Source organism: Empidonax traillii, unplaced genomic scaffold (genome assembly GCF_003031625.1).
Source record: "Empidonax traillii isolate 1590-97213 ecotype Southwest subspecies unplaced genomic scaffold, ASM303162v1 scaffold19:size3308961, whole genome shotgun sequence".
Lineage (NCBI taxonomy): Eukaryota > Metazoa > Chordata > Aves > Passeriformes > Tyrannidae > Empidonax > Empidonax traillii.
In genome coordinates this window covers 1,140,199-1,164,124 of record NW_020955212.1, presented here as the reverse complement: position 1 = coordinate 1,164,124, position 23,926 = coordinate 1,140,199, and the positions used below count along the sequence as shown (strand labels likewise).

General features: G+C 36.9%; 1 protein-coding gene across 1 annotated transcript in view; it reads left to right on the top strand.

Annotated features, from left to right (window-relative positions):
• The window catches only part of ANO10 (anoctamin 10), a 123,116-nt gene that overhangs the window by 56,347 nt on the left and 42,843 nt on the right, over positions 1-23,926 (top strand). The window lies entirely within an intron of this gene.

Below are 23,926 nucleotides of genomic sequence, written 5' to 3'. Positions count from 1 at the left end.
AGAAAGTCAGTAGAAATACAACAAAATCTGAAATGGCTGGAAATTGTCAGCATAAATTTATCTGTAATTGGAAACCTTTTATTTTCTTAGGACCAATTGAAACAATTGTACTGGGATGTGTGGCAAGGAAAGTTTGCACTGAAGCCCCAGAACGGAAACAAAAAGACCAAACCACTCTAGTTTTATCACTACCAACTATCAGAATGTTCACAACATCAATACTCTAGTTCTGATACTTGCTAATTCTTTTCAGTTTAGCTTAATGTCAATACAAGAACATATTTTTTATGGATCTGAAGCCATGTCCTTTGGGTATGAATTAAGTAAGTGACTTATTAATACACAGGTTAATTGGAGATGGGCTTTCTAATTGTGTTTAGAAGAAGGAAAAAAAGGATTTTTTTTTTTTCCTCTCTCCTAGGTAGCTCAAGCTCTTTTCCTTTGTTGCATGATGAGGTGGCAGGTAAATGTGTCAACATAACCAAATTCCAAATGCCTGTTAGATTTCAGCATTGTTCAGAAGCTCTTGAATAGTATTTTAGAACTAATGTGCAACTTCTCAAGCAAATCGCTCTTTATCTATTGTATGGTAGTTACATTTGCTATCTCTCCCTACATTTTTTCACTAGAATTTCTTGTTAAAAAGATAATAAATATGACATTGTCAATAGTTCAATTTATTCTGTGCACACAAAGCAGGACTGTCTGTAAGTGACTATTCAGCGTCCCAGTAGGCTCAGAAACCTTGGACTAGTCTCTTTTATGACAGTGAGATCAATGCTGCTGCTGAAGCTGCCGGGTGTGTTTAGGTTATAATAATGTCTGCACCATTATTTACCAGAAGAGTTCCAGAAGCACACTGTATGAGGAATTATTTGGTAGGGCTATATGTTTGGTAGGTTGCTGCATTTAAGGAAAGGGAAAGGGAGAAGCACTTATTAAATGAAATGTCTGGACTCTTGTCTGCAGGAATCAATTGGCTCTCACCTATTTGTATATTCATAACACATATCTCTGGCATCATCGTTTTTCTCAGCTGTCGCTTCATGACAACAAAGCAGCAGCAGCAGTGGTGCCTGAGACATGGCATTTATAACTACTGGAGCAGCAAAACAAAACAGGCAGTCATTCCCTATTGTAGGGATCCTTTTGTCTTTATGAAGGTAGAAGGGGATATTCAGCTTCTTAAATATTTTTCCAAGATTAAAGTATGTAGATGTTCTCCTTTGCTTATGATTTTTAACACACCTCACTTTGCTTTGTTGTTTTCAAGCCTGTGACTCTGTATTATTTTTTGAATACAATGACTGTCCTCACTGTTTGGTTATGCAGCTCCTTTCATGACCTGTGTGGCTGCTAGTCAGACTTGATTGACAATATTTCCTCTTAGACATGCTAGATGTGGATGTACAGGAGGCACTCTTAGAAATTTAAAGTGCCTTCTGACGCCAGCCTGAAGCACTTCAAAAAGAAAAAAAAAAGTCCCAATAGCATTAATACCATTCATGGGAGGGGAAGTAAAACTGAAACAGTACTTTAAAATGTGAATTTATAAAGTAGTTTCAGGTGACTGACACCTGTATGCCCAAATAAATTCCAAAATAACTTATTAGGTTATGTCCCATACATGCATTTCTATATTGGTTTGTTCCCTTCTCTTTAATTTTATAAGGCTTGTGTCAGGAAGCATCTGTAACACTTAATAATATGTAACACTTCGTGTAGTAATTAATAGAGACTCTTCTCTGTTTATAGCACACAAAGAATTTGTTTTCAGAAAGTCCTAGTATGTGCATTTATCTCTCCGTTATAGCAAAATGAAGTAAAAGGAGATTGTAGATGCTTATTCTTATGAGGAGCATTTTGGTTTTATGGTAAACACCTGATAATGATTGTAATGGAATTTTCCACTGGAATAAAAGCTCCTTTCCCTGTGTCTTCTCTGAACAAAGCCAACTCCTATTTTCAACCAGTACTATTCCAGGAGATTGTGTCATTAGCTCTTGGACTGGTTTTAAAAAATTAATATCTTTTATGAAGAGGGAGCCATGAATTCTAGCTTGATTTCATCAAAGATAAAGGTTTTGATTCTGCTACCAAAAACTACCAGTTGACTGCTTCATATATAGAGATGTTACTGAGTTCAAGGATCAGGTGTAAGATGACACCTTTAGATCTAGTTTGAGACTGCAATAGCATATCAAACTCAGTATAAGGAAGGATATCTGTGTTAACACAGGATATTTTTATAGTTAGGTAAGATGTCTTGGAAGGACATATCCTTGAAATACAGAGCTTCTTAGTTAATGAACTGTAAAGTGTATGTGTCCTGCAGGGCAATCCTTTACCTGAGAGCAGTTGGTGGTGTTTGGACTGTAAACTGTTTCCCATCTAGTGTGCACTTAACCAGAACACCTGGTCTCCTGAGTGCTGGCCATGAGTCCCTGGGCATCTGACTTCAAATTTGTCAGTGCTGCTTTTCTTTAAAGATGTAGAAAAACCCCAAACATAAAATTTAAGTCTTGATATACAAAAATGTAAATAAATAATTCTCATTACCCCCATTAACAGTATATTAGTTTTTGTTTGGCTTTGCTAATCTGTAATTTTTGTAATGTGGAACTAATAGATAGTGACAATATATATCATGTCTAGTAGAGACTGACAGTTTAAGTATTTTAACAAAATAAATAGGTTTATTTGTGAGCTTACAGGCAGGGGAAGATGGTGACTTCTTGAGAGGAACAGGAGGCGAAGTTGGTAAGGCGTATTATCTAACACAAGGAAGGAAAAAGTGATACCATTACTTCAGAAGGGGCAGTGTCCTAGACTTAATTAATCCTGTTACAGAAGCAGAAGCGATGGGATGGGAAAGGAGTTACAAAACATAGCACACAACATAATCAGGCACTTGGTCTTCGCCAGTATCCATGTTGACTTGCCATACTAGGTAACGTTTGGAGTCCAGGATTCCCATCTTTCTTCTTGATTATGTATTTCTTGGGAAGTGTCAGTCACACACAAATTAGCTCACTGCCCCAGTTTCTTGATCTAAAAGGTGCAGATAATGATTGCAAAACACCTGAATCAGTGGTGTGTACCTGTGGATGGGATGTACCCTGTTGTTGGTACATTGTGAGCGGGTGCTGTAATGACTTCTCACCATCTCCTGAGAAGGTTTTAAGATGAAGGTCTGGCCTTTGCTAAAATCAGCTGAGCCCATTCATTTTATCCTAAATGGCCCAAAGCTACTTTGTTCTCCATAGGATGCTACCGTCGATTGACCTCACAAAATCTTTTCTCTCCTTGTTTACCATTAAACACTGACAAATTCTGAACTATGTGGAAATAATTCTTACAGCAGTATCCAAATGCCAAGTTAATGCTTCAAAAATTTTGTGAGTAAGAGCTTAAAAGAGTTTATCAAAGAAATAAAAGTCTAGAGCAATTTAGTTCTGTATACTGGGCGTGTATGACTTTTCTGAAAGCTTTTCTATACTTCTGCAGTAGGATAGAGTCAGTTTCTATCAGGTTTTACAGTAACTTTAATCTGGGAAAACTGTCATCAATTTTTTCCTTTTTAGTGATGATAATGTAACTGGTGCATTATTATTGATTATTACTGATTTTGTTACAGACATGTACTTCATACACTCATCAACATTGGCTTAGAAGTTTAACAAGTAAAAGACATTTTAAAGATGTTAGAGCAAACAGTACAGTACTGAAGTCTAGTGAGCATCGTTGAATTTAAAAGTAAAAATATTCTGGCTTGTTTTTTTTAAGCTCCATGAAACCCTCATATTAAAATACTTCATAAGCAGCCCTGTGAATAAGACAGAATGCTGCGCATTGCTATAATTGTGGTAAACCAGAAGAACCACGTGTTTTAAATCTGCACAGTTTCAGTCTGCATTTGTATATACCTGAATAATTTATTTACATTTTTTTGGCCTCAAGTGGCGTTTGTTCAACATCAAGTAAGTATGGTGGATCAAAACAAAATTATTTTTCAAGGTAGAGTTTATATCTTAGAGACTTGTCGTGTAACCAGTTGTGAGTTAAGACTGGGAAAAAACCTTCATTTACAAAATGGGAGCATTCCAGCTAGATCCTACAGGAAAGCTAATATTAGTAGTTTGTGCTGCATCATCTTTTTCTTTTTTTTTTCTGTCAAAATAATCACAGTTATCTTTTCAGAATTAGGTGTCACACTGTGTGGAGAGCCTAGAATTACTGATTGGTGTTTATTGGAGAGATTAGGAGAGACAGAAAGGTGTTTACTCATTAGAAGAGTGTGATGGTTCACTGAGCCCCTTCTATCTCATAGGAATTCTGTCACACTTGGATAAAGCCATGGTTTGATTCATGTATAGTCACTGTAAACAGCATTTCAGCTCTGGATTTTATCATCACCTGATGGCGTGTGCATATTCATCCAAGAGTTACGTGTATGTGGGCAAACTGAATATGCAACCATAGTAAAGAGTGATATTTTAAAGTGGCTTTGAACTTTTTCAGAGGCAATGCCTTCTGGATGGTATGTCCCAGAAACTTGTACTGAAGTCTTTTAGAGTTGCTTGTATTATGTATCTATGACATGGATAAGGTTACACTGGGTTTTCTTTTGGTGAGATGGGTACTAGATCTAAAACAAAATGTCTGTTGTGGACAAGGCACAGGTGAGAAAATGAGATGTTTACTTCTCTAAGCTTTCTTTGCATTTTCTTTTCACTGCATGTAATTAAAAATAAACCTTTTCATTAACAGTGTTTTCATTAGCTCTTTTTTCCCCCGTCATACTCAAAATGCATACCGAAGTCTTAAAGTAACTAAAATTTATTTCTTCAGTCATTTGTTAAAAGAAAAGCAGTAATGCTTTTTTTCCCTCTGATAATTTGATACAGAATTGTAGATATTTCCTTTTTCTTTGAACTGTTCTGGCCAATGAAATCTTTAAATTTTTTTCCTCTTACCTGCAGATTTTTTTCATCCATGAATCTTGCATTGTAAATGATAAATATGTTTGTCATATCATATAAACTAGCTTAAGAGCTCTATTTACAGAAGCAAAGTATGTGTAGTATTTCCAAATTCTGTAGGAATGGATGAGTGGGCCTGAGCCTAGACTAAGTCTGCTTTATCTGTAAGAGGCTTCTTTTCCTCCTTCATTGTAGCATCTGTCCACCAGGCACCTGCCTGGAACTAGTCAGAAAGGAATTTCCACTCTCCATTGAACTTGAATGTAGGCAACATTTTTACTTGTTATCTTCATTCTGTTCTATATTTCTTTCTGTATTTTTAGATATTTTTGTATGAGCTCAAATACGATGCGTTCTTGTAGGAAGGGTCTTACTGTTGCTTTCTAATACAGTTTTCATGACCTTAGTGATGATTATGAGAAATTGAGCTGTGTTGGGAGAGGAGGAGTTTGCCCTAAACACACTGCCAAAATACTTGCATAAGAAAATAATAAAATGAGAAAAAAGGATTGCTGTAATGGGCTTGCTGTTTTTAATTTTGCTATGAAAGTTAATTTATTTCTAAAGTCTAATTGTTACATTGAGCAAACAGTAAATAAGGTGGCAATGTAGAAGGAGTTCCCTTTTCCAGCTGGGTCTGTGTTCAGAATTTTATTTGCATCGTCACCTAGAACACAGTGAACTTTTTTTTTTTTTTTTTTTTTAATAGGATCTGAGGTGTTAGGTAAGGCAAAGAGGATGACAGGAATAATTTAATATTTCTGAAGTTATTGGTAAGGCCTCATGAGAAATCATGGCCTCATTTACAAGAGTGCAGTAGTATTGGCTTATTGACCTGAAGCACTTGAAATAACTGTCTTAAACATCTCATGCAGAGGCTGGATTCTCCAGCTGAACTACCTGAGCGCTGAAGTAATAATGTTATAGCTAATAATGTACAAATGTTTTTTAAAAAAAAAAAGTAATCTGCAGCCTCAAGAAGTAGAATAATTCTACAATTTTTAGGACATGAGACTGGTGTGCTGCGGTGGTTGTGCATCCAGGTTCTTGAAAAGATAATATAGAATTGTCTTGAAATGGGCAAGCATGGATTTCAGCATTTTAATGTAGCCTGCTCTTCCAGTTTGCTGCACAGCACTAGGGGAGTGGATTAACCTCAATCTTTTTTTCAGCAGGGAGAAGAATTCACCCTTTTATAACAGATGGTATGAATAGTTCAGTTTGTGATGCAAGTTCTAAGTGACTTTATAATCCTGTAATCCTTCTTCCAGTTTAAGAGTTGGAGTAGTATACAACAATTTAGGAGGTAATCAAAACTGCCATTTGGGATTGCTGAAGACTAATGATGTTTGCATTTGACTTGTTGATGGGAAATACTAAAATGGAAATGCTAAAGGCTAATTTAATAGTAAATTGACCTAAATTCTCTAAAAAGGTATGAGACTCCTGATGTAATGTGCTTAAAAGCACATTTGACTGCACTAGTCTGCACTGGAAGTTCTCAGTGTAGGGAGATTAAGGGGAGATAGGTAGAAGTGTGTGGGGATAATACAAATTACCTATTTTGGTCTGGAATTCCTGGACCACATCTGACAGAAAAGTTCTCTGAACACCTACTTAGGAATGTCAGAATGCTGCTTTTACCTGAGTTTCCTTTGTTTTTTTCATTGTTTTTAATTAGAATTAATTGTTTTGTTATGTGGGCCTTGTTTCTGCAAAGATGGGCTCTTCTTTATGTGTTTGTTTCTCAGTAATTTGAGTGACTTTTCTTTAGCCATGTAAATGAGGGGCTGCTGAACCAGTAAAACCAAGATGAAATATTTTCTGATGGGTGACAGAAGTTCGCTTTTTAGGAAGAAAAGATATTGTTGGGGTGCTGGTTGACAGCCAGCTGAACGTGAGCCAGCAGTGTGCCCAGCTGGCCAGGAAGGCCAGTGGCATCCTGGCTTGTATCAGGAATAGCGTGGCCAGTGGGAATAGGGCAGTGATTGTCCCTCTGCCCTTAGCACCGGTGAGGCCACACCTTGAATCCTGTGTTTAGCTGTGGGCCCCTCATTGCAAGGAAGACATTGAGGTGCTGGAGTGTGTCCAGAGAAGGGTAATGAGCTGGTGAAGGGTCTGGAGCACAAGTCAAGGAATGAGGAGTGGCTATGGAGCTGGAATTGTTTAGCCTGGAGAAAAAAAAGGCTCAGGGGAAATGTGACTGCTCTCTACAACTACCTGAAAAGGAGATTGTAGCGAGGTGGGAGTCAGTATCTTCTCCTGGGTAACAAGCAGTAGAACAAGAGGAAATGGCCTCAAAGCTGTTCCAGGGGAGGTTTAGATTGGATGTTAGGAAAAATTTCTTCACTGTAAGAGTTGTCAGGCACTGGAACAGGCTGCCCAGGCTAGTGGTTGAGTCACCATCCCTGGAAGTATTTAAAAGAGGTGTAGAGGTGGCACTTGGGGACATGGTTTAGTGGTGGAGCTGGCAGTGCTGGATTAATGGTTGGACTCTTAGGTCTTTTCCAACCTAAATGATTCTATGATTGTCTCCTCAGCACTAGAGTAGCCTGCACAGCTGGACAGTGACAAGGGAGACCCAGCAAGCAAAGTGATCTTTATGTTTTGGGAAAGAAAATGGAGTCAGTAATTTTACTGTATATGAAGAAGTAGTGCTTTGTAATTTCATTCCAGAAGCTTGAAAACAATGTATCCATTCTGATTTTCTTTTGGGGTGCATGTGTGAATGTTTGATATGCCCTAGACAATGAGTTAGTGAACATGCAGCTTTGTCTGACTTTTTTTTTTCAGCAAAAGTCAGAAATTAAGAAAAATATTTACTTCTTGATAATCCAGTGTTTTGTTTGTTTGTTTATTTGTTTTAAATCAGAATACAGTGATTTTAAAATAATCAAGACACATCAAAGCATATATGAGACATCTCCTAAAATATTATCCAGTATTGTAGTCTCAGCATTCTTTACCTATGCAGAAATAGTTCACAGAATTTTCTCTAATATTCTATGTTTCACGTACAGTGCAAAGATTTTTCAAAGTCTTTCTTACTCCTATGAAATATTGCAGTTATTACCATTAACACTATATGGAAGCGCCAGACAGATCAGTGTTGTAAAACGTGAGACCTCTGTCTGCACCCATTCATGTGAATAAACCTATGAAGCACACACTTAGCAACCTAAGCAAGATAGCTATTTTAGTAGTTAGCTTCAGTGATCACAACAAGCTAGAAACTACCTCATATTTCATATTGCGTAAGCTACACTTGGGCTTTTTTTTGATGTTTCAAAGTGACTTCTGAAGAAATATAGTATCATAAAAAGGTTACTCAGGCACTGCTGAGCTTATTTCCCTCTGAGTTTGACTGGTGAGGTTTTTATATTTACTCCCAAATTTATACAAAGTGGAAAGTCTCCCCTAACCTATAACTATCTGAAAACTAGTACCTGTCAGAAGCCAGTTGCCTAGACTAGTGTCTGGGCAAGGGGAATGCCCATAGTCACCTGCAGAGAGTCATTCCTACCTTCATTTGGAATGGAATGACATCCCATCTGGGATGTGTAGCCTGCTAGCTTTGGCTATGCTTGATTTATTAGACAATTAAACTTAGATGAAAGAAAATCTCATACATGATTTTAATTTACTTTTGCTCAAAAAAAAAAGAAGTCTTGATCCAACTTTGTGTGTCTGGTCTTTAATTTCAGGGTAATAATTATTAGTGCTTGTCTGTTTCAGTGACCCAAATACTCAGACAAACTGTAAATGTTGTATAGTAAGACAGAACTTAAAAAATACAGGTGTCTGATTTCAGGCATCTGCATGTAGGTGCAAAAGTAGCATTGACCTGATTTTCAGAACTAGAGCACTGCTAGTTGTGCCAACAAAAATAGAGCATGCTGACACTTTTCTCAGAAACTGCTTTTCAGCATCTGATCTCCAAACTCATGCTCTAAGGTATGTGGTGATAGGGGATTGCATTTTATTTTTTATTTCTGAGGCTATTGTCCTGACTTGATAATATTTGTTACTCTCTTATATGGAGGAAGACGTGTTTGTTCCACTTTTAGTCTTGCTCTGCCTCTATGCTACGAGGCATACAGGGGGCTTTTTGTCTTGTGAACTTCAAGTTTTGCAGGAAAAAGGAAAGACTGTTATTAGTGTTGAAGTTTTAAAAAGGAGCCATCAAGATGAGTTTGTGTTTTACCACTCAGCACTAATCTTTCCTTTCTAATCATAAATCTCTGCCTTCATGCTTGTTTCATCATTATCAAAACTGCGGTGTTTGGAGCAGGAGCTCTTGGTCTGAGTCATCACCGTTATGTGGAGTGTGTGGGACATGCAGGTATCCAGCTGGACTGATTTAAAATGGCCTTGCCCAGGACCAGAGTAAGAATTTTATGTCAGTCATGCTGCCTTTTGCTCCCACCCATCTTTATGCAGCACATGGCCCACCCCTGCACGCTGCGTGTGCTTAGTGAGGGTGCTGCTGCTTCCAGCTGGCTTCCCTCTGCACTGAGTGAAGGGTCTGCTGAGGGACTGCGAGCAGCAAAGCCCATTTGCACTATTTAAGCTTAAGTAGAGTAAGTGAACAAGGGAATGCAAATCTACTCCCTTCTGATCGAAAGCTGCCTTGATAATCACGCAAGAGAAAAACAAAGGCAGTATTCCTGAAGATGCTTTTAGTCCGTTTAAAAACCTTGTTTTCACGATGGAGTGTTGCTCAGTTGTAAGCACGTTCAGATACAAAGGGGTTACTTTGCAGGTGAGTATCTAAAAGCAAAATTCATAAAGTAACTTTGTGTGAAGCAGAGATTTTATTTAGAAAATTATAAGAGAAGTTCATACAGGTTATTGAAGAATAAATAGATTGTCCACTGGGAAGCATCTAAGTGCACACATGGAAGAAATATGATACACTACAGAGGTAAGGGAGGTTTGTGCTGTCATCTCTGCTAGACCTATTATTGACTGAGGGTTACAGCATGTGCATTTCAGATAGCAGACCTGCTTGGCATTTCTAACCTGTTTGTTGTGGAGCTATTGAACACAAGCCTTGCATCAAGGGAAAAGAAAGAACATTAAACAAGCTCAAAGCTTTGATTGGCATTGTGATTTTTAATCATTCATGTTCAGTTGGAAGGTTTTATTGGCAAAATTGGATTTTGCAGCTCTTTTTTGCCTTACGGAAAAAAAGCAGGTGATCCCTGATCTTTGATACCTGTGTACTCCCAGTGACACAGTCTAACCAGGCTTACTTTCAGAAAGTGTATATAAATGTCGTATACAAAAAAATGTGTATGAAATTTGAAGAAAATTAATGGCTGTCTTTCCTTTATTGCTTCTCTGCATTTAAGAGAGACACGTATGCGATCTGAAAAGAGATCTATGTGTAATGGTATAAGCAGTACTGTATGTTCAGAAAATTGTATAGTTTTAAATGAACCTTTTTAAAAAAATGCTATTGCTGTGCCAATATCTAGAAAGAAGAGACACATAGCACTTGAAAACAAAATGTAGGCCATCACCCTAGGTTTTTTATTTATGGAAATTCCTTGTTGGTTGAATATAATCCTTGCAGTAATGCTAGATGCTAAATTTTACTGTACCCTGTTTAGAATGCAGTGGTATTACTGTGTTGGATGTAATTGATGGGTGGTCTTCATCAGTCTTTTGGATTACACAGGGGCAGCACATTAATTGTGTGAATGGCTATATCCTTGCTGTTAATATCAGACATAGAGAATAGAGTTGAGGGCTCCAGAGGCATAGCACCTTAGGAGCCTGTGTTCATAGGAAAAGCCTTTATGGTGCATTTCTAAAAGCAATATGTTGAGAACTGCCAGTGTGAGTTACAGATTGATTGGAGAAGCCCTGTAATTCATCCTATTAAGCAAATATCCTGTTGCTGACAGTGCACAAAAGATTAGTTTTACTGTGCAACAGCAAGTTCCCTTGGAGATAACCAGTTTGACAACATTCTAAAAGTATGAAGGCGAGTTTAAATTAAAATAAAGGTCAGCCATATATATTTAAGCTTTGAAAAAATAATCAAAGGACAAAAATTGGAATAGGCCATATGAAGATAAGATTGTTGTCATGGTGGAGAATAAAAAGAAGGGAAAGAAAGGGAGATGTGAACTTTTAACCCAACCAAAATAAATTAAATCTGTGTCTCTCAAAAGCAAAGCATTGTCGGAAAGATTGCCCGTACTAACAGCCAAGCATGTCCATAATGAGATCAAGGGCTCAACCTCTGACAGAACAGGGTAACAAAGCACCTCTCTGATCAATGCAACTGTATCTTGTTTGTTTTTCTTAAACTAACTTCTGTTGTATCTCCTGCGGTGTTATAGCAAAATTAACCTTTCTGCAATGGCATTCTTTCCTTTAGAAGTAATGTTTTAGAATTTTAAAGCATGTTTTATATTTGCTTCAGGCAACCCAATTTGTCAAGGAAACTCTTACCATTTTCCTGATTTCAAAGTCTTAAGTGTACATCTTGGAAGAATAATGATTCTGAGGAATGGCTTATATCTTCAGAAGAGTCCTGGATGTCAGTGATCCCCAAATGTTTTTGCTTTGAACCGTATTACCTAATGCCTTTTGTCTGTGTGAGAGGAGTTAGGCAAAAATCAGTAAATGCAATATGGAAAGATGCAAAATTACTTTCAGAAGTCCTTCCCCCCACAAAACAATAATAGAAAACCTCAAATATCTAAAAACCTGAGCCAGCCTAAAATACGGGGGTATAGATGTGTCATGTGTTTAATGATCGAGTGTTTGAAACATAGTGATTGATTTTAAAAGATCAGGTTGGCAGTGAAAAGAAATAATCGTTGCCTGCATGGTCACATAAAACAAAACCAGACACAGTACAGTATTTGGCACTTGTCTGTTTTACATTTGACAACTCTGCAGACTGTGAAAAGGACCCAGGTGCTTTTCAGATTTGAGGTAACAGGGTATTATGCTGGTTCCCATTGCAAGTGAGCAAGGTATGTATCTGCTGACCAGTAAAGACATTGTTTGTTTCTTGAGAGAGCTTGGTATCTGTGATGCTAAAATGCATCTTAATAGAAATGGATTTTAAATTGCTATATACAGCAAAGTCATCTTATCCAATCCAGAACCATTCAGTATTATCCAAGAAAGGTACTGTTCCTCTGGATTGAAAGGAAAATGTACTCAATTTTACTCTCATAATTCTTTCGTGTCATGCTGGAAGATCCTACTTTTGAATACTGTTTAACTGAGAAATTTTTTTTCCTGTGTTTGAGACATATTGATATTTCTTCTCCCAGTGCTAGATGAGAAGTTAGGAAAAGAATGTGAATAGCAAAACTGATTTATGACTTGTTTGTTATCTGACATGGCTTTAACCTTTTTTTGCATAACAGTTTACTATATTAGAAGATAATTCTTTAATTGTTATGTCACAGAACCCCACACAGCACCAAGTATTGCCAAATCTCTCAAGCATTCTAGGACAAGTACTCCCACTGTATTTTTTTAACTTCTTTGAGAATATGGGGAAAGGCTTCTTTTGTACATAAGGATGTGTGTCTTTAGATTATCAAACAACATTTAGTTAAGGATATTTAAAAAAAAAAAGAAAAGGTAAAATCTAGGCTAGAGGGTTTTAGAGATTTCTTCTCTCAGTAACAGTTCTTGAAGAGCTTCTAAGGGAAGAAGGCAGGATTGCAGCAAAGAGTAACCTTTTGAACCCTGAAAATTTTGCCTCTTCACAGTGCTGTTGTTTTGTTTATAGTTCAGATTCATGTGAGGGAGTCTGTTTGGATAAAAGATTTGAAATGCTGTGATCTTCAATGATTTCACTTTTATAAATGTGTATCTTTTGAAAGCGGAAATTGCATCATTTTATCAGTACTGCCTATATTTAGAGGTGATCACCTGCCTCTGCACTCCAGGAATCATCTTGTCCCTTTTGGAGACTGCAGGTCTTGGAGATGGTAAGCTGGCTCACGTTGCTGTTTGGGGGCAGTGAATCTAACTTGAGTGGTAGTGCCTCACAGCGGATTCCAAGGCACTGTGTTTGCAGCAACAGCCTTGCCCTTGTGCACCAGGTTTGCTCAGTCCTGTAGCTTCACATCCTTTTGTCTTTCTCTGTATGCTTCTCTCATTTGTCCTGAAAAACTCTCCTTACCCTCGTTTAGCACAAAAAAGGAGCAGTAATTTGCTTTGTTTACAAGCGGAAGGAAAGGCAGGCACTGTGGAATACTTTCATTTGCAGCATTTTCTTGACTCAGAGAAGAAAGAGAATCAGTTTTTGGTCTGGTCATAAGGAAAATTAATAAATACAAATTGTCCCCAAATTCAGGAAATAAATATCTGCTTTTCATTAATCTATCTGTGCAGACTCAGGACTGGTTCATGACTCAAAGTCTGTAGGATACACACCTCTGTAACACCATCCTCCTTGTTCACAGGAAGGCCAAATCACCACTGCAAGAAGTTATTCCTGTAGTGAGCTAATGCCTCTTCACGGGTTTCTCCCATTCTCAGAATGAGTTTTGAAGCGGACACATGGTCATTTTTTGTACCGTGTTACCCCTTGTAATTACTAGTAGCAGGCCAGTCACAAGTATGGATGATTTCTTCCTTCAGTCTTTGGGCTTTTCAGATTCACGAGACAGCACTGGTCAACTCTGTTCAGATTCATATGTGAAAAGACTTGAAAAGACTCAGCTTCCCACCAATTTTTGCTTGCATGTTATATGTTATAGTCACACAAGGACCTGTTCAGATTTAATTCCTGGTCCAGGATCTTGTCTGATATCTCAGTGTTAGCCATATGAGGTGCTTGAGGCATCTTTTGGATCCATGGTCAAAATTACTACTTAATTCATTTTAAATTGAAAGTGTCCTTCTCAGCTGAGATCACTTCAGCCACTGAACGAGTCAGCTGCAGGTCTTTATGGCTGATTATTCCTATGTGATAATGTTTCATAGCAACAAAGTGATGCTGAGCCCTTGCTGCAAGTTGATTTCCAAATGGTCTTAAAATTCTAATTGAATCTGCAAGTAGAGCTTTTTTTTTTTTATCTTGGTTTTGCTTCCAGCCTTGCCATTTGTAGGGAGACAAGAAGTTGTGCTTACTGCATGTTGCAAAGCTGCTACACCCCTGAGAATAAACTGTTGGTTTTCTGTTCTACCTGTAGTTCCAAAGGCCAACCTACCAAGTCTCAGAAAAAAAACTCAAGTGAATTAGTAAACAACAGCTTTTGTTGCTGTATAATCATATTTGCTGGTATTGCTTTCTCCTCATACATCAGAATTCAACTGAGAACCTCTTCTTGATGCAAATGTGATTTTTTTTTTTGAGATGTCACAGAATTTGTCAAGCCATAAGCATTGTATTTGTGCTGATAGAAGTCTAGTTTTGGAGAACAGTACAGCACTGACGAAACTATGTCTATACCAGTGTATAGGAATTACTCCTCTCTAGTCTTTATATTGGGATTCACATTCTGACTCACATTCTCAGCTGATAGAATGACTTGATGGAATCACTGACTGCCACTGTGGAGAACATACCTTGTTCTTCCTCTCTTCCACTCTGTTTCCTCCCACCACTCTTCTGAAGTCTACGCCTTTCAATGGGCTTTGCATTCCTTAAGAACATAAGCAGTTCTGGAAGTGTTCCTTCGACTGCTTTTGTGGGAGTCCATAAAGTTGGAAGGTATGTTATTACTGCAAAACTCGATTACATGCATATGACTTACAAAGAGTTCTGCTTTAACTGCAGTGTTGTTTTGTCTCAAAAGTGAATTTGGCTCATAGTTAAAGATTCTCTTTTTGTCAGCTTGAACAGACCAATTATGTTCCCAAAAAGCTGAAGGTCAGCAGCTAAGGCACAGCTCTGGGCTGTGCTCTGTTGCAGGGATCTGCCGTGGCCATAAAAGTTGATGTGAGAATTGCATGGCTCGCTTCCAGCAGCTTTGATGAAGAAATCTTTTTATAGCAAGGGCAGGTACTGGTGTTCCAAAACAGAGAAAATGGCACATAATTTTATGAATACCTATTCAAAGAACAGACATATAAAGAGGGCTTGAGGAGGATGTACAGGTCTTTATTTTTTTAAAGAAACGGTTTTTATGAAAGCTTTTTAGGAGTTGGCAGCATATCCAAACACCTGCTGCAATGTTTAATTAAAATACTCCAGCTGAATGGAAAGCTTTTCTCCTGACCTTTATTGAAAAGAAAAGGATTATTTGACTCTGCATAGTTCTGATGAAGAAAACCCTGTCGTTTTTACAGGAAAAAATGCAGGTGATGAGTTTCCAGTATGAAGACTGTTAGTTTGATTGTTCCCTACACAATTGGTTTAGATGAGCTAGTTTTATTGGACCCATTTCAATTAATTTGTTTTGATTAAAGTTGCACAGGAATAGAGACAACAATTAATCTGCATCTTAAGGTATGATATATTGCAATAACGTTTGTTTTTCTCTATTGAGTCATGGATGTGACATTTTGATCATTAAATAATATTACATGATTCACCTTTTGGTCCAGATTAAAAATGTGCCATGTTCTACAGAATTTACTTACTACTAGCTTACACAGAACAAAGCAAGCTTCTTAAAATAGGATGAATACAATACAGTAGGAAGAAAGCTGTGTGTTACAATAAAATTTTGAATCATTCAATAAAGATGCATTTGCAGTGTGGTAAAACACTATGTTTTGTTTAAAATATGTTTATTCAGTTACAGTTCTTTATTTATCTTGGAGTTGTGACACGAAGAGATTTTCAGTAGGATGATTGTTCTTGTGAATCAGCTTCAAAAACATCATAAGACTTGCATGTAAAGCCAGGGAGTTGCGAGAGGAATAAGCAAATAGCTGTAAATACAGTGCAGTGCATCTGCTTGGAAAACCTGTTACTCAAAGTTAAAAGCTAAAGTGTTTATCTTGTTTGAAGAATAACTGACTGAGACTTTGCTCTTAAAAACTAAACCCCAGTTACCATTTTTATTCTTGTTGTCAAGGTGACAGACAAAAACATCGATTTCAATGTTTAAAATAGTTTAAATTCTAATATAGGTGCAACATCACCTTTTTCTAGCATAAATTGAAGAAAAATGTCAGATTGACAAGTCTAATTGTCTTTCAGTCTCCAGAACCAGCATAAAACTTTGGGAAAACCATCTGTAAGGCTCACTGAAGTATAGTGGATTTGCTTTCACATGTGTACATTTTAATATATTTACTGAGTCTGTCCAAAAATCAGTTGTGAGTTTTATACCTGTCCACTGTGGCTTGAACTAGGACAAATGAGGTTTGATTGAGGCAGGAGTAAAGAGTTCTTAAAATCTGTGATACTTGCGGTAGGTGACAGTTTCTGTTTATCACTGAGCTGACTTACAGTAGTTTCAAGCCCTTGACAGAAATAATGCTTCTTATCTCCTTACTAATCACAGGTTATCCGGTCAGGTAACCAAGAAGGAATTTCAGAGCCCTGACAAAGAGGATTCCTTACAATGCATAAGTACAATGACATGTGATGTAATTTACTTGTACTTTTTTTTTTTCCATAGAGAAAAATGTATGACTTAAATGTGAAAAGAAGTGTAAGTTTTGTAGATTAATAGAAAATGGCAATTTTTTTTCCTCCCTTCCTTGATGTGGAACGTTAGGGCATTTTGACAATAAACTATACCTGTCAGAACGGGAGCCAATATGTAATGTTAGCAATCAGCTAAGAGGCACTTCCTATGGCTTGCTATTAATCATACTGTCAATTTTAATTCCATGGGCATCCTTCTTTCCACTCTTCACTTAGAATTTATTTCAGAGCATGATCAAAGCTCTGCTGTTCATTACATTCAGCATTAGCTAATTTGGCTGTTGGCAACTCTTACCCCAGTTCCTATTAAACGCTGGCCACAAATTGAGATAAGCATTGTGCCAAAACATTTCAGGATTATCAAATGGTAACATAGAGATGGGTGCATTATCACAGTGCTTTCAAGACTGTTGGGTTACTGCAAAATTAACCATTAGCAAATACTTACAAGGTCCAAGACAAATTTACACCTACAGTGGTTTTTTTTATGTCTTTTGAATTGACTACAGAATGAAACAATGTGAGAAAAATCATGTTGTTGTAACATTTCTGAAATGCTCATTTGTGTATACTGTAGTTTTATAGAGACTTTTATACACACAGTTTTGCAAGTGTGCTGTGTCATAAAATACTTTGGATCACAGAATATGCTGTGTTTATACAACAAGATTATTAGGGTAGCTGGTTTTTTTTTTTTTTCCCAAACTGCAGTTAGAAGTCTCTGTACAAGACTCCTATCAGAAGATTTTTTATTTAGAATTTTTTCCTTTCAGCAGGTGTTTCTAGAACCTTCTGAATCCTTAATTTGTAGTGATAGATACAAAAATGACAGTTTGCCTGGAGAGGGGGGAAAATGCTACTTGGGTATGCAAGTAAAACACCCTTCCTACTAGCTTTTGCCCTTATTTTTTTCATGTTTCAGTCTTGAAGAACGAATCTGAAAGTTGGCTTAAAGTTCTAGTGTCAAAGATCTATAAAAAGCCTTGAACAAATATGTCAGTGGTGAGAAGTAATGAACTAGTTGCTTTTTTGCAGTGTCAAATAAGTTGGAGACAAAATTTCTACAGATTTTGGGCTGCCTCACATCTTAATTGTTACTGTTGGAGAAAATTACAGAGAACAGTTGGGCTTCGAAGTCTTTCAAAAAGTCTAATAAAACCAGATAATGATTCAGTTCATTAGTGATCTGAATATGATGTGTAACAGCTACAGTTTAAACATTAGTAAAAATAAACTATAGATAATTAGAAAATATGGTTTTTAAAAATTATTGAATTACTAGAAAGCATAATGTGCTCTAAGACAGCAAAATAGTCACAACCGTGTAATTGATCAGATTACTTATGCTTTCAAGTTTATTAGTATGTCTTTTGGTAGAATATTTATTTATTTAATAGTCTTCCGCTGATGACTTATATTTAAATTTGTATCTGGTTCAAATACTTCCTAAGGCTGCCCAAGAGCAGGACTGAGTTTCAGAAATAAGGAATGGCTTGCTTTGTGTGCTTTCCAGCAGAACCTTTTCTGAAAACAGAAGGAGAGTACAAAAATATGTAAGGTCAAAAGAGACCAGCTTCCTCACTGGGAGATGATGTTTGCAATATTTTATTTTTTGCTTTGCTTAACTCATTGCTTCTGCAGTTGCTTCCTGAAACCATGAGCACAGAGTCTGCTTCCATAGAGATTATCTTTACTTTTTCTTAAAAAAAAAACCAAAAAACCAATACCTTTCTTGTTGTCTTACACGTTAGTCACTTGCTCGGGGGTGCTGGTCTGGGAATGTCTTCTCTTTTCCATTTTGATAGTATATGAAGCAGTTGCAGTATTTAGAATGAATTTACTTCTTCTGAAAGAAACCAATTCAGTAGTCTGGAGGCATAAGACCAAGACTAAGGAAAGAGACATGTTTCAGTGCTCCTAGAGGCCAGACCTGCTAAAATGAACCCTGATTCTCATGCTGTGTCTTAATACTTATGATTGAATTATACCTCAGAACTGCATATTGAAGCCTGGTATCTTTTCCAGCATAGATTTCCACTTGTTTTACATTGGTAATTGGTAATAAATTGGATTGGTAATAAAAGTACCAGGATTTCTGCACTAACTAAAATAAATTTTGAAGTGTAAGTGTGAGGAGACACTGTGCCTAGCCAGCGTTCTCCCTTTCAAACACATGCATTTAGTACATGCCACATCCAGGCACCCTCAGGGGAAAAAAAAAAAAAGGCATTGTGATTCAGCAGTTGAATTTTAAGATCCAGATTCAGCAAATGACTTGGGCATTTTCAGGCTTAAATGTTTTTCTGACCATAAATATATTCATAGACTTAAAACTAAACACTGAGCAGGGCTAAGCTTCACAAATGTACTTGTGTGATTAGTAGGAGATGGGTGATTTGCTCGCACTCCTCTGATGGTCTAGGAAATGTTCTGTCAGAAATGTAGTTGCCTGTTTTCCTTGGGCAGCCTTTGCAGGTTTGTGTGTGTGTGTTCATCGTCTAAGAGGAGGAAATGGATGTTCTGTTACAGATAATAAATGGACCGGATAATGCTGTCTCTGCTTACGCTTTCTGACGCGTTTTATAATAAGCTTCTGTTCACTCGCATCTGTCTCAGCCACACTTTAATGGGACAGGCCTAACCCTGCTGGATGGGTTGGTGGGAGTTTTGAGGTTTCGCATTTTTACATAAACGCCTTCCACCTTTTATGAAAGCTGAAGTTCTAGCAATAAAAAATATATATATATAAAAATAGCCTATTTATAAATATATAAAAATGAGATTATTATGTTGGAAAGAGGCATTGTATCTGTGCTCTGAAGCAGCAATGTGAAGGTTGACAGAAGTCTCACTCTGATCTAAAGAACGTGCTTTATGGTGCTCCTATGAGAAAACTGCCCAAACTTGGTAAAGATACAAGTTCCTGAAACATCTTTGGTCTATGTGCTTTGTAGAGACTTAAGGGAGCGCATCAACATGAACTTTTCACCTCTACTTAGCATATCCCAGTTGAGAGCTGAGACAGATATCACTGTGTTGGAGTGGCAAGAGGTATTGGATCAGAGGCAGGAAGGCTGCACTTGAGTCCTAAGCGTTTCCCTGGAATTTCAGCAGGAAGGAGAAGAAAACTTGTTCTGGCTGAAATGAGGGACAGATGGGTTATGCTGCTTTGGGAATAAATAAGGTAGATGGAGCTTACAGATTGTGGCAGGCTTCAGGACTCTTAAGTGTGTGCTTGTTTATGTCTGTGGGAAGAGAACACACAGTCTCAAGCTGAAAGGGAGAGGTGAAGAAGACTTGAAATAGGACCAACATGAAATAATTTTTTTATCATTTTCTTCCCTCCTGCAGGATTTTGGACATGTCTGTGGATAAAATGAAATTTTGAAAGAAAAATTCCATAATAATATATGGGATATGTGATTTTAAAAGCAGCATTTACCAGAGTAGCAGAAAAAAGGCCCTTTTAAAGTCCCTCAGCTGTAATAATTCTGCTCCATTAGCAAGACTCTGTCTTGAAGCAAATTCAGTCTAAAAGAGGGAAGGAAAGTTTAGTTATGCCTTCTTCTTATGTATTGCAGAAATATTTGCTCATAAATTTATTGCTGTCTATTAAAGACAATTTAATTTAATTGAACTTCCTGAGCTTTATGAAAATTTTTCTTTGCCTATATTGCTCCCTTGACAGACTTATTTTTCACTCTCTTCTTGCCTCTTATTATTCTCTCGGAAAGATGCAAGACCCTCAAAGCTAAAAACTGTTGCCACAAAAGGACAGAAGTTGGTTTGGGTCTTTTTTTTTTTTTTTTTTTTTTTTTTTTTTTTTTTTTTTTTTTTTTTTTTTTTTTTTTTTTTTTTTTTTTTTTTTTTTTTTTTTTTTTTTTTTTTTTTTTTTTTTTTTTTTTTTTTTTTTTTTTTTTTTTTTTTTTTTTAAGTCTGTTCTTAGTGTTTGATCTTGGCTTAGTTTAATGTCAGAATGCTGTGATCCAGAGTCCTAAGCAAAGAAGCTAATGATCTCCCTGCCTTCTATCTGACAGCAACATGATCTTGCACTGATACTTTCCTTTGGCAAAGGCATTTTGCATATGCCAATAGAGAACAGAGGTTCCAAGTGATGTGCCACTCTCAGGTGTTGGCTTTTGTGTAGGGTTCTTCACCTGTGCAGAGTTAGTAACCAGTGACTACCTTGTGTCATAGTATGTGCTAGTTCTAGGCTGGCTTAGACCCACATTTCTGGTTTTATGTGAAAGTTTCAATAAACATTAGATTCTAAAATAGCCTTTTGATGCAAAATTTTATTAAAGTCTGTCCAAGCTGACATTTGATGTGCTCTTTATCAGCAACACAGCTACTGCTTACATTCTTTTTTGTTCTTCTTTTTCTTTCTTTTTTTTTTTTTTTTTTACTTTGGTTGAGTAGATTTTGTCAGGAATTACTGCCGTAAAACCACTATAGAAATCAAATTAGCTGTTCATAATTCCAGGAATTTAACCCTTATTTGCATTTTCTGTTTTAGAAGAGGCGAGGTTGGGGACCCACTGGTGCCAAACACAGCTGCTGCCTCCACTCTTGTCAGTGGCTTTGCAGAACAGAATAGTTCTTCTGGCTCTCTCAGCACCTGGCACAGGACCACAAAGAGTTCGATGGCACTGCATTTATCAGGAGGAAGAGATTCAGTGCTGTTTCTGTGCCCAGTTGGCAGATTGCAAAATAAGAGGGGACTTTGCTGTTGGCATTGGAGAGCTTACAGCTTGTGGGAATGTTACCCTGAGTTTTTCTCGCAGTGTAATAGTCCTCTTGTAATCATAAAGGGCATTTTCTTGGAAACAGCACTGCTTTTTAATGGTTGCAGTTAGAAATAATGGTTGGATTTATAACCTGGTTTAACACAACCCCTTCCCCCAAAGACGAAAAAAAAAAACAAACAAAAAAAACCCAAAGAAACAACAACAAAATTAAAAAAAAAAAAAGTCAAAAAACCCAAACCAAAACAAAAAACCCAAGTCAGCTCTGTGAAGAAATTTTAGTATTGAACAAATACATTCACACTAGTGTAGCAAATGTTGATAAACTTCAGTATTTTGGTTTTATAACGTATTCATACTAGTGTATATGTAACAAAAGCAAATCTTGCTGCTTCCTGGTGATATATATTGTGCATTTATTTTCTGAAATCAGGTGTCTTGCAGGAATTATACTAATACAAGATTCAGAAATCAGTATGGCATGTGAATGATATAATGAACTCAACCAGTCCTCTCTGCTTTTTCCTTCAGTTTCTCTATTACATTCTAACTACTTCCATTACCTTTGTGAAATTTCAAAATTTGAATTTCAAAATGCAATATAAACTGCTAATAAAATAGATACATTTCTCCTAAAGATTTTTTTTTTTGGTGGATCATATGGCCCACATTCATTATGTCTGCCAGTTACCTTGACAATTTTATTAATATGCCTCCGAAATTGCAAATAGCAACAGCTAGAAATGTTATCCAAGGAAGGCTGTTGCTCTTATGGTTTTTTCTTCAAGTTCACAGGAGTTATGTGGTGGGCTTGAACTCCCTTTCCAATCTGTCAAGTCCAATATGTTTTCTGAGGTCACAAGTCTTGCACACAGGGACAACCCGTGCAGTCGGAGCACTTTATGACTGGTAAAGCTTTGTTTTGATGGGAAGGAAGGGAACATAAAAAAATCCATTTTTGAAGGGGTTAACCAAACATCTACCTAACTCTATAATCTTTTTTTTTTTTTTTTTTTTTACTGTGGCTCACAGTGGATGCCTAGGAAAGAGAGTGACAGTGGGGCAAGCAGTAGTGGCTTTTCATATGTGTGCTCCAACTTTTGATCCCTCTCTGGCTTGAAGATATCTCCTCTATTCCCTCGTCATCTGTATCAGAAAGGGGAAAAGTTTCCATAATATTATTTACATTTCCTTGAAATTTATTTATTTTCTTAAAAATTGTTTACATTTGGAGCTATTTTGAAGTCTCTGTGTAAAGTTACTAGTTTGGATTATGTTTTCCAAGCTCTTCAAGCAGCAGTGCTTCAATAACTACAGTTCCAACATTTGATTCTCACTCTTTAATATGGCAAAAAAAAATACAATCTTTTTCTTTTGCTAAGCATTGTGAGATGAACCCCAGTCCAAAGGACTTCAGGCAGCTAAAAACGCCATTGTGTGATGCTAGGCCTTTTTTTAACTGTTCATTGTAACTCTTCAAATAAAAATCCCTCTCCAGATCTCTCAGTTTTTGCTAGTTTTTTCTCAAGTATAAGATTTTTAGCCTAATCCTGTTATTTAGTTTTGAGTTATTCCCAGTGTGACTTCTTTATTTTCACATTTCCATGCCAAAATTTTATCTGTAGATTAGTTTTTGCCCTTCAACCTGTGATTATTTATGATTCTGTTCTGCGCTGGAGTATTGTTTGGTTTGTTATTGTCTTTGGCATTTTACCTTTTTGCATTTAAAAAGGTTCCTCTGAAGCTGGCTCTGATACATGTTTTATTGCTGTGTATCTCTAGCACAAATAAACATTATCCTTGCACTGTTTGTTTCCTAGACCTACTGTGTTTCTGTAATACATTTTAAAAAATAATTGAACATATGGCTCTTTGTTACTGTTCTCTTACTTGTTACCATTATCTGACTTTCTACTTTGACTCTTACTTATTGGACTTGGCTTGTTTAGCGTTTCACTACCACTGCTGTGAGGTCTGTAGTGTCTTTGTTAGCTTCTTGCTTACGTAATTCAGAATCTCAGGGATTTTGAATCTGTTACATTGTTATTCAGGTGCCCAAGTCCATCAAGATCTTACAGTTCAGCAAAATGTGTTTCAGAAAGGAACACTGATCTGCTCCATTTTATAAAAAAAATAAAAATCAGGGGAATTTGCTAAGTAGCTTGGACATGCAATCTGAGTGTAAGCACCTCCATGAGTATCATCATGTCAGTGGAACTTAAGCAGGTGCTTGAAGTTAAGCACATATTTAAGTGTTGCCTTATCTTGGTCAGGGTTTTCTCAGCTAGGACCACGTTCCTGCTTGCAAAAATGCAGCCTATGTTAGCTCAGCCCTTGATAGAAGAAGGTTAAATTATTATTTAGATTATGGTTGACATAAATGAAGAAACAAAACCACTGACTTGGCAGTTTGGCACTTGGTTTTGGTGAGATGAGGAGAATAGTGCATATTTAAGTGAAATCTAAAAACTGGTCAGTGACTTCATGCCTGTTTTCTCTTAAGTAAGATTATAATCTTTTGCAATAAATTATGACTAATTTGGTTTCCTATACTTGGAATGTTTCTCCATTTCCCGAAAGTTGCTATTCGTGAGTGTGCCACTTCTTTA